The 15474-nt window shown below is 36.6% G+C and overlaps 1 protein-coding gene across 1 annotated transcript in view; it reads left to right on the top strand.

Moving 5' to 3' along the window:
- Positions 1 to 15474, top strand: part of LOC106139420 (cell adhesion molecule DSCAML1) — a 40095-nt gene that overhangs the window by 1372 nt on the left and 23249 nt on the right. The window lies entirely within an intron of this gene.

The raw sequence follows: 15474 nt of genomic DNA, 5'->3' as shown, positions 1-15474 counted from the left end.
GTAGCGAAGACAAACATAGTGTATGCTAATTACTCCTCTTACCGCTCAGCTTGTTAAAGTCAATCAAGTAAAGGCTAATAAACTTATAGGTTGATAGGCTAGCAATCTGTTACTATTTAAATCTCAATTCCATCATAAGCCGTACATCTCAATGTGGCCTTTCAGTCTTTTCCAGTCTGTTGGCTCTCTTTACCCAGTAATAGATAAAGATGTGATTGTATGAATTTAATCACCTGAGAAATCTGTCTAAATATTTAGATAAGACTGACCGTCTTTAAAAACAAGTTCATGTAGAAAAAGCTATTTCTCCATAATGACCTGACCAGAGATTGAACCTTTTGGTTCAGAATAGAATATAATATATTTATTTTCAAAATTGGATACAAGGTATCACTTATTTACGTCACATCACTTAAATCTATCTATATCTACTACCGCTTTCAAAGCGCATGTGTAGAAGAAGCGGCGTTACAAACTACACTGCAGCATTTTCATCGGACGTCAATTTACAAAGATAGAGAGAGAGTTCAGAGGCGAGAATCAGACAATGAAGAAATTTGCCGTACTAATTTGACCATTTGGTCAAACCCAAATGTCAAGTCAAGCCAAATGGTCAAATTAGTAGTAGTATGGTAAATTGTCTCGCGCCAGGTTCACTAACGTTCTGGCGGTGACCTCGTCCACGCTGGATTGAACCAGTATTAATTCAAACAAATGACCAACTGGCTCCCCCCCTCGCCTGCTCCTCATGTTTTGCGTCTTTGCCGGCTTGTCCGGTTGAAATTGTAATAGGCGCGAATTGACCGGGCTGAAGTGGCGATGATTGATTGATTGATACAGGTATCTGCAGTCACAGGTCGTTAAGGCTGACTATGTTTGGTTTCCCTACAATGTCTTAAAGTCTCATAATAATTTTATGTGAAGCATACATAGCATAAGCTTTACTCCTTCCTTATCTTTAACGACGTCGTCTGGTGACAAACTGGATCCCACTTTGGTTTTGTTTTGTATAAACTAAAGTGGTAATTTTTCTTTTGCACGCGGCTTTGAACGCACTTTTTCGTTTATCGCAAATTCTATGGGGACAGAGATTTTTTCGGGATCAAAAATATCTTCAGTTTATTATCTTGCTTTCATGATCCTATGATTTGGTTATGTAGCAGGAAAGGTGATCCGGCTCGACAGCCACCAAAGATCTTCCGCCAGGCTAGGTGTTATGCCTGGGGAACCGCGGCTCCGACGATATTGTGTCGGTGGTTGTATATATTCTCGAATCCGTGAAATCTTTGCTTGCGTGATTTAGACTATTCGCTGTTTTTGACTGATAGCGTCGCGTGATTGGTTGTTGTAACTTGTGGCCCAGAGATGTCGCAACGTCGATGTCTTTGGTAAATATCAAATATCTAGGCAATTAGAGTGAACCAAAATGGTAGCTTGCTCAGGTGTTGTTAGCTTAATACGCCATCTCCAACTTTTAATTGCAAAGTAAGAACAATGCTAAAGACCTGGTTCCATACTAAGTAGCGCTATAAAATTAGTTTGCAGACAATTAGGGCCGTTAATTGTTGGCAAACACTCGTAAAACTAGCGCTCCGGCTGCATGTCAATTAGGAAAGTTTCAGAGAAATGTGAAGGCTGCCTTTTGTTCTGCAGGAAACTAGATTATTTAGAAGTCCCAACGACAAAACTATCGCTGTCCCGTTTTACGTCATAATAAAAAGCGCTACAGCGATCGTTTTTGCGCTATAAAAACTGCATCGCGCGTGCTACAGAGCAGGTCTGGTCTGGGGAGGAAGATACATAGTATGTCAGTTGTCTCTTCCCGTGCGAATTGGAAAAGTCAATAAAGGGAAGGGCTAATAAAATTGGGGTTCTTTAAGCGATGGGCGTCATCAAGCCATACAGCTGAACGTGGCCTTTTAGTCTCCTAAAGAGTGTTGGCTCTGTATATAAAGACGTGATTGTACGCTACTATGCAAATCGTTTGTTCGTAAACGACCGTCAAGTCAGGGAACAGTTTTTTTATTCGATTTAGCAACCGCTATTTTTGTCACTGGTGTTTTGAATTTTTTCTCTAAAAAGTCAGATCAGTCGGCACCCTGCCCCCCTGTACCTTAGCGAGGTATCTTGAAAAAGCTATTTATGTATGAAAGCCGCACCGTGGGGCTTAAATCAGTTACCTCTTGTTCACAAGACAGATACCATAACCACTTTGCCACACAATGCTGATAAATGGTAGCCATATAGGACTAATATAACCGCAGTACCAATTAGTAAGTTCAGAGAATGCCAATTAATATGGGGCCGGACGTTGCCCTTTTCTCGCCAAATCGAGAACAGTTAAGTGTCTTATTGTTATCCTAAATCCCCATGGGTATAGGGAGATACAGACAGGGGTGAGGGGATCGGACAGAAGTCTGTAACTGAAACTATTCTACTCGTACGATGGTTTTTTGGATCATCGAAGCCACGAATCATAATGTCATCTAAAAAGACGACATTTTCTAATTTTTCGTCATCGAAAGATTTAGACGATAGGATTGTGCATGTTTTAAAGATTCTTTGACAAAAGTGGGAATCCATTATGACGACTAATATAGTTTTTAGCTGTAAAGTTCAGCCCAGAAAGGCTTTTTTTCTGTGTAATTTCATAAGTTTTATATTTATAAGGCAATCCATCCATCCATCTAAACAGAAACATATTGATCCTAATTTTGTTTTACGAAAATTACCCGTTCAAATTCTTATTCCACTGGAATGCTAATCATGTTGAAATTCGCAGAATATTTCTCTTTATGAAATTTTTCTTTTATTTTAAACAGTCAATAACAATATGTAGTTTTAGTAGGTATAGTCTTTCATAAGTCGGATATTAAAAATTAATTTTAATCCTATAAATACAGCTTACTATATGTATGTAGTATCACTTTCACATTATGTGAAAATCTTAATCTGTCGATTTTAACTCATACCTAACTCCCTTAACACGTCGTCTCCCAGAATAAAAAGAAAACTTTATTTAGATTGAATTTTCGAAGCACGTCCAAATGGTCTTTCATTTTCAGAATTTATGAATTCCAAAAATAACCTTTTAAGAGCTTGTCGAAGCTTTCAGAAGTCAGGGTCTCAAACATTTAGCCGTTAATTAAACTCTGCCCAAGTTGGAGCGTTCAAATGTTTAAATGATTATAATTGTTGAGGGGAATTGGAACGTTAAACGGATTGGAATGGCTTCATTCGCAAAATGTTAGTAACTAATTGCGCATTTCAGACTGCTTTTTCAGCTGGCTTCAAAGATCTGGTTTCGCTAAATCTAATTCAGGTCAAAACACCGGCCTTACCCGAATATGAAATGTTGTTAATAAAGCGAAAAGTATGCAGGGATCATGGCAAACGTGTACTCTCTGCCTTTCCTCCGGGGAAAGAACCTGACCTGACCGTAATTTTTGCAAATGTCTGGTAAAAATTAAACTCGAATGAGGAGCCCGGATATTTTTATTTACTCATATTCTAATCAGTCCGACGATTATAAGAAAACTTGCTGTAGTTACACAAAAAATAAATTTTCAAATTCGATCCATTTATCATATCAGAAAGTAATCTATCCCGAGACTCGATTAGAATAACTTGAACCTCACTGCACCACAGAACCTTTTAGACGTCTTATTTATGTTTTACCACGTAGAAGTTTAAACATGATTCATCCCGGTCTAGCAAAATAAAACTGTCTGCCTTGCCCGGGTTGGGAATATGGCTACGTCTAGTCTAATTCTATTATATATTCTGTATTTCGGCTTGCAAACAGGAATAGTTGGTCATAAATATCCGGTCTGGAGTTTTGAAAAGTTATAGCTCTCCCCAAGGAACATACACGTCAAAGTTCGAACTTTTTATTTCGTCTAAATAAATGTTAAATCGATATGAGATAACGGTTTTGCTTTGAGATAAAATTATTGGTTTTCTGTAACGGAACGGAATCACTTTAAAATTTCACATTTATCCGTGAACATCAAGAGGCGATTAAGGAACTGTTATTTATGTAACAAATGTTAATTAATTTATTTTTACTAAAAAAAACCTTTGAACAACAACAATGATCCCAAGCTTATTCCTGATGATGATGAGGTTACAACAACATACATATATCTATAAGTATACATAAAAGATTGACAATTTACTTATAAAAAAAAATAATTTGAGAAAATTATACCTTCTATTCATCTTCAACATCTTTTAAAAATTAGCTTATTAGCAGTGCAGCATTCATCAAACGTTGTGTCCGTTCACAACGAGACTAGCATTGTATGATTACCGTCGCTCGCCATTATAATGGCCATGACGGGACAATGTGGACTTTATTTATCCAGCGTTACATACACACATATATACGTTTAATCACGTCTATATCCCTTGCGGGGTTGACAGACCCAACAGTCTTGAAAATACTGGTTGGTTCAATATTGCTTTCAAATTAATTGCTGCAATAGCATGTTATTTTGCCAGCACCAATTACAAATTTGATGTAAATTTACTAGATGGAGCATCCGTCAAAATAAGATACTTAGTGTAAATAGTACCAAAGAATCCAGAAAGAGTAATCATTGCCATTTGCAAATTTAGAGTAAAAATACATCTATAAGGTACCTTGTTACAAATTCTTGGTTAAAACCAAGGGCACAAATAATTAGTTCTTTATTAATTTGTTAATCATTTATTTGCCACAAAACATAGTTACATAGAAATATGAAAACAACAGCTGAAAAACAGCTGAGCATAAACTACGATGAGTGACAGAGATAACTATACATCTCTACTTTTACAAAGGTCGCAGGTTCATTAAGTCTAATTATTCTATTAGATACTGTCCGCGCTGAACGCCTAATCAGGCCAATGACGTCACAAAGTGACAATGGACCTGCTCAGTGTGTTGTTCAGTGTATCCCGACCGTGTTGAGATTACAATGGGAAATTCGTGTTTATTAACCCCCCACAGAAACAAAGGGATGATATTTCCTATTTAACCACGAAATCTTTATGTGGTAGACAAAGCTAAGTTAAAGGCCACGTTCAGCTGTATGACTTAACTAGCTGTGCCCGCGGCTTCGTCCGCGTGGAGTAGTTATTTTGGGTGTTATTGAAGCCCTCAAAGATGAATAATTTTCCTCGTTCTTTTCACATTGTCCATTATTTCTTTGCTCCTTATAGTGCAAGAATAGTTTCTGAGATTAGCGCGTTCAAACAAACAAACTCTTGAGCTTTATTATATTAGTATAGATAGGATACAGAAGAGGAGGAACTGGCACACTATGTTTTTCTTTGTTAAAATTGTTCCGTGTAATTCCCGGCATCTATGGAATAAAGAGCAGGTACCACTTCATCTCATTCCCACGGATGTCATAAAAGGCTACTAAGGGATAGGCTTATAGGCGTAACTTTGGATTCTTCTTTTAGGCGATGGGCTAGCAACCTGTTCCTATTTGTGTCAATATTTTCAAGACTGTAGGCTCTGTCTAACCCGCAAGTGATATAGACGTGATTTTATGTATGTATGTATGTAAAATTCCAGAAGAATGATAATATTGACCATGATGGGGTAATAAGCAGAAAGAGAAATCAATCTTCCATCGTCCACGTCCTGTGAAAATGCTGCAGTGTAGTTTGTTCCGCCGCTTCTTCTACACATGCGCTTTGGAAGCGGTAGCAATTATAATTAGATTTCAATGATGTGACGTCAATAAGTGATACCTTGTGTCCAATTTTGGAAATAAATCTATACTATTCTATTCTATCAATAGTAGAATACCCTGAATGTCTGCCGTGACGATGAGTCAGCCCCCTGTAACCGCCTGGGGGTGCATGGCATTACAGGTTGGGGCGCGACTCGGCCCCCACTCTCGTGTGGGGGGGAACTGACTCATACACACCGGGATTTTCGGTCGTCAAGTTTTGAGATTAAAGCGATTTTGGCTCGGTTCTTAACTGGCTATTGCCTTGTGCTTCGCCTAAATATACATAAATCCTCTTGCCACGGAGAGGTAGGCAGATACTATCAACATCTTTTCACTTGTTACGATGAATTACATCATTTTTCTATCTTTCCACTTCACGATAACTGCTTAGTTTTTTCGCCTCATACGCGTTCTTAACATTTTTTAATGTACGCTCGTCAATGTTTTTGACAACATCTCATCAGCTTTTTATAGGATTAATAGGGAATTTTTTGAAGTGTCTTCGTTGTCGAAAGTTTTTGTTGTCTGAAGTTTTTTTTTTATTATTCTTTGTACACGGTCCATTCATCTCATTTTTTGTACTTAACTGCCAGTAAATATTTGGTAAAGTCAAAACTGATACAACTATCGGTGTCAAATACTATATGTAAAGTTGATGTTATTGAAGTAAATGCTGCAGTGCAGTTTGTTACCGCTTCTTCTGCACTGACGCTCTGGAAGCGGCAGTAAACTTAGTTTTGAGTAATTTATTTGACGTCAGCCGATGTTGTGAAACCAAAATTAATGAAAATTATTAATCATGTTTGAAATGTTCCATAATTAAATTTTTATAATTTAAATTTTAATATAGATATTATATACCTACATGGTTCAACTCGTAACTTAAACCCCGCCTCAGTATAATTCACGCCCGCCCGTAAAAGGTTTACTATACACGTAGGGTTGTCATCGCGGAATAGATAAATTGCTTACTTACAACTGATAGTGAATAAGTTCTTAAAAATTGTGCATACATGTATTTGTTACGTCTTGGGCATCAGCCAAACAACAATTTATTTCCACACGAAGTGCCGCCGGCAAAACATATTTATTATAAAGGATAAATATACTATGGAGACTCTAGCTAGAAGACAGCCCTGATTATAGTGGAACATAATATATTTGCCGAAAATTTGTCATAGCATAATAAACGTAAGTAAAGTTAAGTAGTGCCCTTATACTAAGTTTCTATTTAATTTATTTTTTCCTTGATGTACATAAATATATAAAACAACGAAATAAATAAAATACTTACACCTAAAAAAGAATACCGGTTTTTCGCATCCCATTATGAAAGGTAACCTACGTCCTTTTACAGACTCTAAATTTGTACGTGATAAGTTTAAAAAGATTAATTCAGTACATAACCCGTGAAAAAGGTAACATAAAAATAAACTTACTTTCGCATTTATAATATTAGTTAGGATCTCTACTAAAAGCAAAACGAACTTAGCGTCTGTTACTGAAACCAGATTCTCCGCATACGATTTAGAAGTTCCGCAGCTGCACCGTAGTAGTTTCAGTACTTGCACTACTTTATTAGTTCTCGCGACTCGGCTGTTGGCCAAAACGCTTTTATGGATATACTTGGTTTTCTTGGGAGTTAAATTATTAAACGTCATTTTAAAATTTTCATTTTGTTTCCTGTATGTACAATTGTACATGCTGTTTAATATATAACGTCTATAGCTTTCTATATATAACGTCTATAGCCCTTGCGGGGTACACAGAGCCAACGGTCTTGAAAAGACTAAAAGCCCACGTTCATCTGTGATAGTTCAATAATGGAATTGAGAATCACTTTTCAAAATGTATAATAGCGTGTGTTTAAAATGTATTATTTATATTGTACACTGGCCGCTTACAGAATAGTTCATTTTTAATAAAAGAAAAATGGTGATCGTCAATTGTTAATTTTAGACAAGAATAAATTCCTAAGACGCAATATGTTAAGATTATTTTTATGTTTTGAGTTTTTATCATAGTTTTCCTTATTTTTACCAACATACAGTATTTTATTTTTATCCCGGCTGATTATCTAAATAGCGTGTGTAACACAAGTCTCGAACTTACTTCGAGGCTTACTCAATCTGTGTAATCTGTCCCGTATATATTTATTTATTTTATTTATTTAGGTACACCAACAGGTTACATGAACAAAATTTAGGAGTAACATTCAATTTATGTGCTAGTATGCAACCCAATTACAGGTGAACACAACTTTCAAGCAAACAGGCGAGTGTTATTTATTATTATTATTACAACAATATTATAAGATCAGGTACCTATTACTATTAAAATTATAGTCTAGAGAAATTAATTAATAATTATTGTTGAATATATGAATTTATACCTTATATTTGTAAAATACATTACATTTGTCTTGAAGTGTCGCTTATTATTTTTGGGATTTGTAAAATAAAAATACGGAGCTGTTTTTGAATAAAATTTGACTGTAATTCGTAAATGGGAAAAAAAAAAAACACAATCGGACGCGTGCATTGCGTCAATGCGGCTCAAAAGAGGATGGATAGGAGCTTCAACATGCCCCCGGGCGTTGAAAGCTATAGGTTCGAGCTTTCAACCCGTCGTAGAAAATACTGGTAATGGGCATATTTTGCTAAATGCCCTGCGGATCACACCAGCTGCTGTTCTTATATCGGCGACGCGCGCGATGCCATCAAGTCCAGGGTGAATTGCCACAACTCGTCCTAATCTCCATTTTAGCGGCGGGAGGTTATCATCCTTCACCACTACTAAAGTGTCCAGCTTCAGATTATCCTGATTAGTACGCCACTTTGTCCTTTGCTGAAGTTCAGCTATACATTCTTTGCTCCAACGAGCCCAAAAATGTTGGCGTAATTGCTCAATTCGTTGAAATCTAGTCAAGTGATCTAAGGACTTAGGTTGGTAATCATCTTGTGGTAAGGATGTAAGAGGACGTCCAATAAGAAAATGACCTGGAGTCAACGGAGAGAGGTCAGTAGGATCCGATGAGAGCGGTGTAATCGGCCGGGAGTTTAATACAGCTTCAATTTGTGTGAGCGTAGTGTATAATTCCTCATAAGTTAAATTACAATTGCCCAACACTCTATGCAAATGATACTTAGTCGACTTTACACCCGCTTCCCAGAGACCAACAAAATGGGGCGCATGCGCGGGTATAAAATGAAAGTGAATGGATTCAGAAGCTGCACTATCACTCAAAGAGTTACAGTTATTTTTCAGAAAATCAGAAATTTCTTTATAAGCTCCAGTAAACGAGGTACCATTATCTGAATAAAGATCGGTAGGTACGATCTACGAGAAATAAATCGACGCAAGGCGAATAAAAAAAATTGTTACTTGTGAGGTCACCAACTAACTCCAAGTGGATAGCTTTGGTGGTAAAACAAACAAATAGTGCAATATACACATTCACTAACCTACAGCCACGACCTTGACGACTAGCACACATGAGTGGACCGGCATAGTCTACTCCAACACTTTGAAATGGATAACCGTCTGGAACGATGCGCTGCTGTGGTACATTTCCCATCAAAGGTGTAACAATTTTACCCTTCATACGCGTACACATAACACGTTTATGATAACAAGCTTTTGCTAAATTTCGACCACCAATAGGCCAATAAGTCTCCCTGATAGACGATAATAATAATTGGGGACCAGCATGCAGAAGCCGTTTATGTTCATAATGAAACAATAAATTGGTAAAGACATGAGTGGACTGTATAAGTATAGGGTGCTTTTTATCAATAGAAAAGAGTCAGAGTTATCAATACGATCTCCAACTCGCATGAATTATTTTCATCTACATAAATATTAAATTTAATGAGTTGACTTTTCTTAGGCAAACTCTGCTTATTTAAAAGTAAATAATATTCAGGTTTACTCTTTAACCTACGCTCTAAAGATATAAGACAGTGCTTTGCTCGTGATACTGAATCTCATAAAGATTCAGGAGTACCCTTTAAAGGTATACGTGCGCAAAACCTACCGTCTTCAAGACGAGATGTGTTCTCGATAAAGTGTTCCTCACACATGTGTTCCTCAGGCGAATAATTAGGTGACTTTGCACTTACTTCCTCTAACGGCCAAAAACGCATTTCATGTTGAATATCAACTGCAGGTTGAGTAGTTTCAGAAACAACATGTGTGAAGTTGCACTTGATATGACATGCTTGCGTACTACTAGTGATGTACTTATCATAAATAGGACCTGAGATAACCCAACCTAACTTTGTCTCACATATAACTGGCTTCCCCTTACCTAGCCGTAATTGTTGTGTACCTAATAAATCCCAAAATAGATCACAACCAATTAATATATCAACCTCGGCAGGTTTATACCACATAGGGTCGGCCAAACAAATGTTAGGCGGAATTTCAAAATTAAAAATATTTATTTCAGAACGCGGCACACTACTAGTTATCGTAGGCAAAACGAAAAAAATAATTTCGGAAGTAAAACTATTATCTAATGATGTCATGCGCGTATGACACGTTTTATTTACTGTCGAAACAGAATTGTTTATGCCTAGGATTGAGCCAGTAACCTGACTAGTCTTTAAGTTCAACTTTTGACACAGTTTTTCAGTCATAAGACTCGATGTACTTCCACTGTCTAACACTGCACGCACAATATGCTCACGATTATTGTTATCGTATAATTTAATTAAGGCGCTACATTCAGATTACATGTACCTCGATGCGGGCGAGAGGCTCACCCCGCGCGGGGCTCACCCCCGACCAGCTTGCCCCGCTAGATCGCCGCCGCACCGTAGCCGCTGGCGCGTGACCTCACGTAACCCGAATAAAGTTTGCGAATGCAATGGAGTCCGCATCAGAATATTTTATTGTTTTTGATACAATAAAATAATTTTACAAAAAAACATACATATATTAAATTACATTATAAGCAATGATATAGTTGCGGATGTATGCAAAAATTTTGTATAAAATGAATAAGTTTGTAATGGTTTTAAAAAAACTACTCGTAATTACTTATTCGATTTTGTTCAATCAAAGGTAATTTACATAGTAATGTATATCATATATTTTTAGGGTTCCGTAGCCAAATGGCTACGGAACCTATGGTTTTCTATCTTGGGTTGTCGTTGATGTCGGCGTCGGAATAATGCCATGACTATCTAAGTCCATAATATCAACTGTCGACTCCACACCATCCGCACTTCTCTGTTCGGACATTGTCAACGACGATATCGGAGACAATTTATTTTTCCTAAAAATTAATAACAATCAAATAATGGGATAATGACTGTGATCGTGCCAAATGAAGAAAGCGAAGAAAAATAAACCCTGCGACGTCTTGCAGCTGAGGAGATACCCTGAATAATACTGTTACCTAGGAGTAAGTACCTATAGAAAAAGACAGAACAATCATCCAGTAAAAAGTACTGTTTCCGTAGGCAAAGACCAGGGCAACAACTAGTGACAGTATAACCGACGGCGGCGGAGCTGTTGTTTGTTGTTGTTTTATCTATCTATCTACCTACTGCCGCCCCGCTACAAGCCGGTATCAAATGAAATATTTTTCACCTTCAGTGTTTGCGGAGAAAATCTCAGTAGGCATCTATATGTCTATCTATTAGTAAGTGTAATTAGTACCCACCATCTTAATTGTCCCATATGGGAAGCTCTTTCAAGGTTTTTTTTTTAACATGCTAACATTTAACATGCTATCATGACGTAAAATTATACACCTATTTACACTAAACGAAACAAAAAAACTGTATTAAAAACTAACCTAAACTATCTATAATAGGTATATTTCAGAAAGTACCAAAAAAAAAAGTATCAAAATCCACGATCCTAAATACCTACGTAATATCACCCCGTCCGGCGGAAAAGCGACGCGTAAGATTCAGAGATCAACGACACAATTCAATAAGCTGAGCTGACAATTATGTACAGAAATAAATTCAAACAAAATGAATGTGGGAAATTAAATACTTCGCAGAATATTTTTCAACGACGCTCGGAGCGATTGGCACAGGTCCTGCGTCGGAGAATGTGATCCGCGGAGTGAAGGCACGCTTACAAAGGATAGCGCTTTATCCCACCCGGTCGTGTAGGAATGAGACAGAGATAAAGTGTCAACACTCTACTGTCCAGTACTATTGTCGCAACAATTTTAATTCCTGTTTTCATCTATTTAGTTTAATTACATCTAAACAAAACATCCAATCGAAATTTCATCTTCCAGAAGTTATTATTTTTTAATGATCTTCAATTTGGTACAAAATTCAAATTTTAAATCCTTATAGTTTGAGATAAATAATCGAAATCTAGACTTGTGTTCCTGAATTTTTTTGATCGAGGATTTTTGTTCCAATCGTGTTTTCATCTTCCACAAATATAATTGAATATATTTACTTTCATATCTAAAAATATTGAAACGATGCAAGTTATATTTTATGAAAAAAAACCAAGTGAAAATGACCCAAAATCTATGATGTATCGCCTTAAAGCAGTAGACAGAAGTACCTCGCAATGCCCGTTATGTATATTTGCTGACAACGCAACGTCATTCGTATTGTTAGACGCGGGCTGTGGTGGAGAGGCGGACGATGATGTCTCAGATGGAGAGCTATTTCCCCGACGTGCCTGCTGATTTACATGAATAAGTGTATTATGGCGTCGTTTACATACTTTGCAACCTGGTTTCTTACACGAGTTGGCAAAGTGCCCTCTTCGGAAACAATTAATACATACTTTATAACCAGGTAGCAAGTTCAAACGGGCCTCAGCAGTCAAAGCCAAAAACTGAGAACAATTATATAAGAACTGATTACCCTTGCACATAGGACAAGTCCTTCGGGTTGTTTCAACATTCGACTGCTGACTAGAGTTACCTGGTACCGCCACCATAGACTTAATTTTTGGTGTAGACTTATTATATGACTGGTTACCACGTGACAACTCCAGTGTTTCTAATAAATCAGCGCGACTGCGAATAAATGTTAAAAAATCATCGAAAGTAATGGACCTGTTCGGATCCATACGTCCCTTGTATTCCTCCCACTCTCTGTATGTCTTTTGATCTAATTTATGAGTAATGATATGAATCAAAAGAGTATCCCATTGCCTAACAGGTTCGTTCAAGGACTCAAGCGCACACAGATTTTTATTGACTTGATCAATTAATCGCTTTAACATAACAGATGACTCTTTTGTGATAGATTCAATATTAAATAAAGCTGAGACGTGATTTTGTAGTAAAAGACGTTTGTTGTCAAACCTATCACACAAAAGTTTCCATGCAACTGCATAGTTACTTGCGGAAAATTGAAGTGATTGGATCACCACAGCAGCGGACCCCTCTAGAGAAGTGCGTAAATAGTGAAATTTATTTATTTCATCAATATCATCGTTATCATGTATGAGGCTAGTGAAAGTGTCTCGAAATTCCAAATAATTATCGTAAGAACCACTAAATTTTGGAAGCTGTATTGTAGGTAACTTCACAAGACGGCGATTTGCACGAGAACCTTCCTCGCTGCCTGCGCTCAACAGCGGCATTGAGTTTGTTTGCGCGTGCAATATACCTTGAGCCCTAGCTATTTCTCTATAATATTGAGACTCAAACTCCTGTCGCTCGATAAAGTGGGCTTCAGGATTATCAACTACACATTCTAATTGTAATTGTACCTCGTCATACTGTTCAAACAACGATTCCATCTTACCAATACGCAACTGTAATTCTCTGGCGATCGCATCATCCAAAGTAATGCTTCTAAGTGAATCTAAGTAATTTATAAATGAAGTCAAACGCCCTTTAAAGCTAGCTCGCTTTTTAATGAGTTCCTTCTCGTTCGACATTCTGGGAAACGAGTGTTGTGAACCTGGAATTTATACAATGCAAAAGGTAAATAAGATCACAAGTACACGTATACTAATCACTATACAGCTGCTAACAAATCACGTTATATAATACAAATTTACGAGAAGTATCTAATTATTATCATTAGTCATCAAGTAAAAAAGAAAACTGTATTATAAAACTGCAAACTACACAATGTATGTACTAAGTAATCTGTATTATTACAAGGTAAATAGTATGTAAATAGCAACTTAATATTGCCTTTTATTAAAATTGAACTGTAAAATATTTTTTAATTTTTACTTTTAATTTACCTTTGCGTGAGAGGCAATGAAATATGTTGACATTAAACACAAATTAAATAATATTAAGAAATAAAACAGCTGTAATTAAGCGACACATAAAAAATAGACTGATTTGAAATTGGAACGGAATGCGAAAAAAAATATGAACCCACGCGCGAAAATTTAATGTGAACAAACAATATAAATTATCAATATTTCGCAAATTTTATAACGAATTAAACTAAATAATGTTGCTTTTATGCACACAATACCTATTTCAAGTACAATTTAGTCTTTATTCAACGAAATAATTGTAGAACAAAGTTACTACAAAATTGATTTTTGTTCACAGCGTAATGGGTATTTGAATGAAATAAAATGACCTAAATAAGTTATATAATATTAATAAAAACTTATTTACTAACCTGCTGGATAAAAATACCTTTAGAGTGTTGGGTTATACTACCTATATTGAATGAATACGCTCAACACCACACAAATATTTTCTTGCAAATGACTCCGCAGATTGTATGTAATGGCCAATTTTTCCGTCCAAACTTTCAGTCTTGGAGATTTTTCCAATAAATATATAATTAACTGATCCTTAAAATGATATCCGGCTCGAAGGACCATGTCTTGAAGTGTCGCTTATTATTTTTGGGATTTGTAAAATAAAAATACGGAGCTGTTTTTGAATAAAATTTGACTGTAATTCGTAAATGGGAAAAAAAAAAACACAATCGGACGCGTGCATAGCGTCAATGCGGCTCAAAAGAGGATGGATAGGAGCTTCAACAACATTATTACTTTATTACTTTTAATATTTAAAATTCATAGGCTTCTTTAACGTTTGTCAAAGCCGCCGGGGGAACTGATTTCTAAATAATTCATCATGCTATGGCCCTTTAATGATAAATAGTCCCAACGGAACCGAAGTGTCTCCAAGTCTGTTGATTCTCAAGCCGTGCCATAGAATTCGGAATAATATTGAGATAACAGAAAAGCGGCTCCTATTCGAACAGTTAACGTTGATTAAAATGCTTGATGCAGTTGGAGGCATAGGTTCAAATCCTACCTCGGTCATCTATCAGTGATTATTCTCAAAGTAATATAGATTGAATGCTAACCGATGTTCTTGCGGTAAAAGAAGTCGCTTCGTGTAAGAATCTGACTTACCTAATGGTCAGAAGGTTCACATCGGGACCCTCTCCAGAGAGATGAGGATGTATTCGGGACTAACGCCAATAGAAACATTATTGAAAACTAGAGGCCGCCCGCGACTTCGTCCGCATGGAAACCCTATCAATCCCGCGGGAACTCTGGGATAAAAAGTAGCCTATGTGTTATTCTGGGTCTTCAGCTACCTACATACCAAATTTCATGGTAATCGGTTTAGTAGTTTTTGCGTGAAAGAGTAACAAACATCCATACATCCATACAAACTTTCGCCTTTATAATAGTAGTAGGATTCTATATAGTCTCGCAATTAAGTAAATTTGTATTATTAGTATTATGTATGTGCAATTAAAAATGCATCAAATAAACTTACAATTGAGATGCAATAAGGAAACTTTAAAGC

The sequence above is a fragment of the Amyelois transitella genome, chromosome 13 (assembly GCF_032362555.1).
Source record: "Amyelois transitella isolate CPQ chromosome 13, ilAmyTran1.1, whole genome shotgun sequence".
Lineage (NCBI taxonomy): Eukaryota > Metazoa > Arthropoda > Insecta > Lepidoptera > Pyralidae > Amyelois > Amyelois transitella.
The sequence above is the reverse complement of the archived record's forward strand: the minus strand, read 5'-3'. Positions and strand labels throughout refer to the sequence as shown.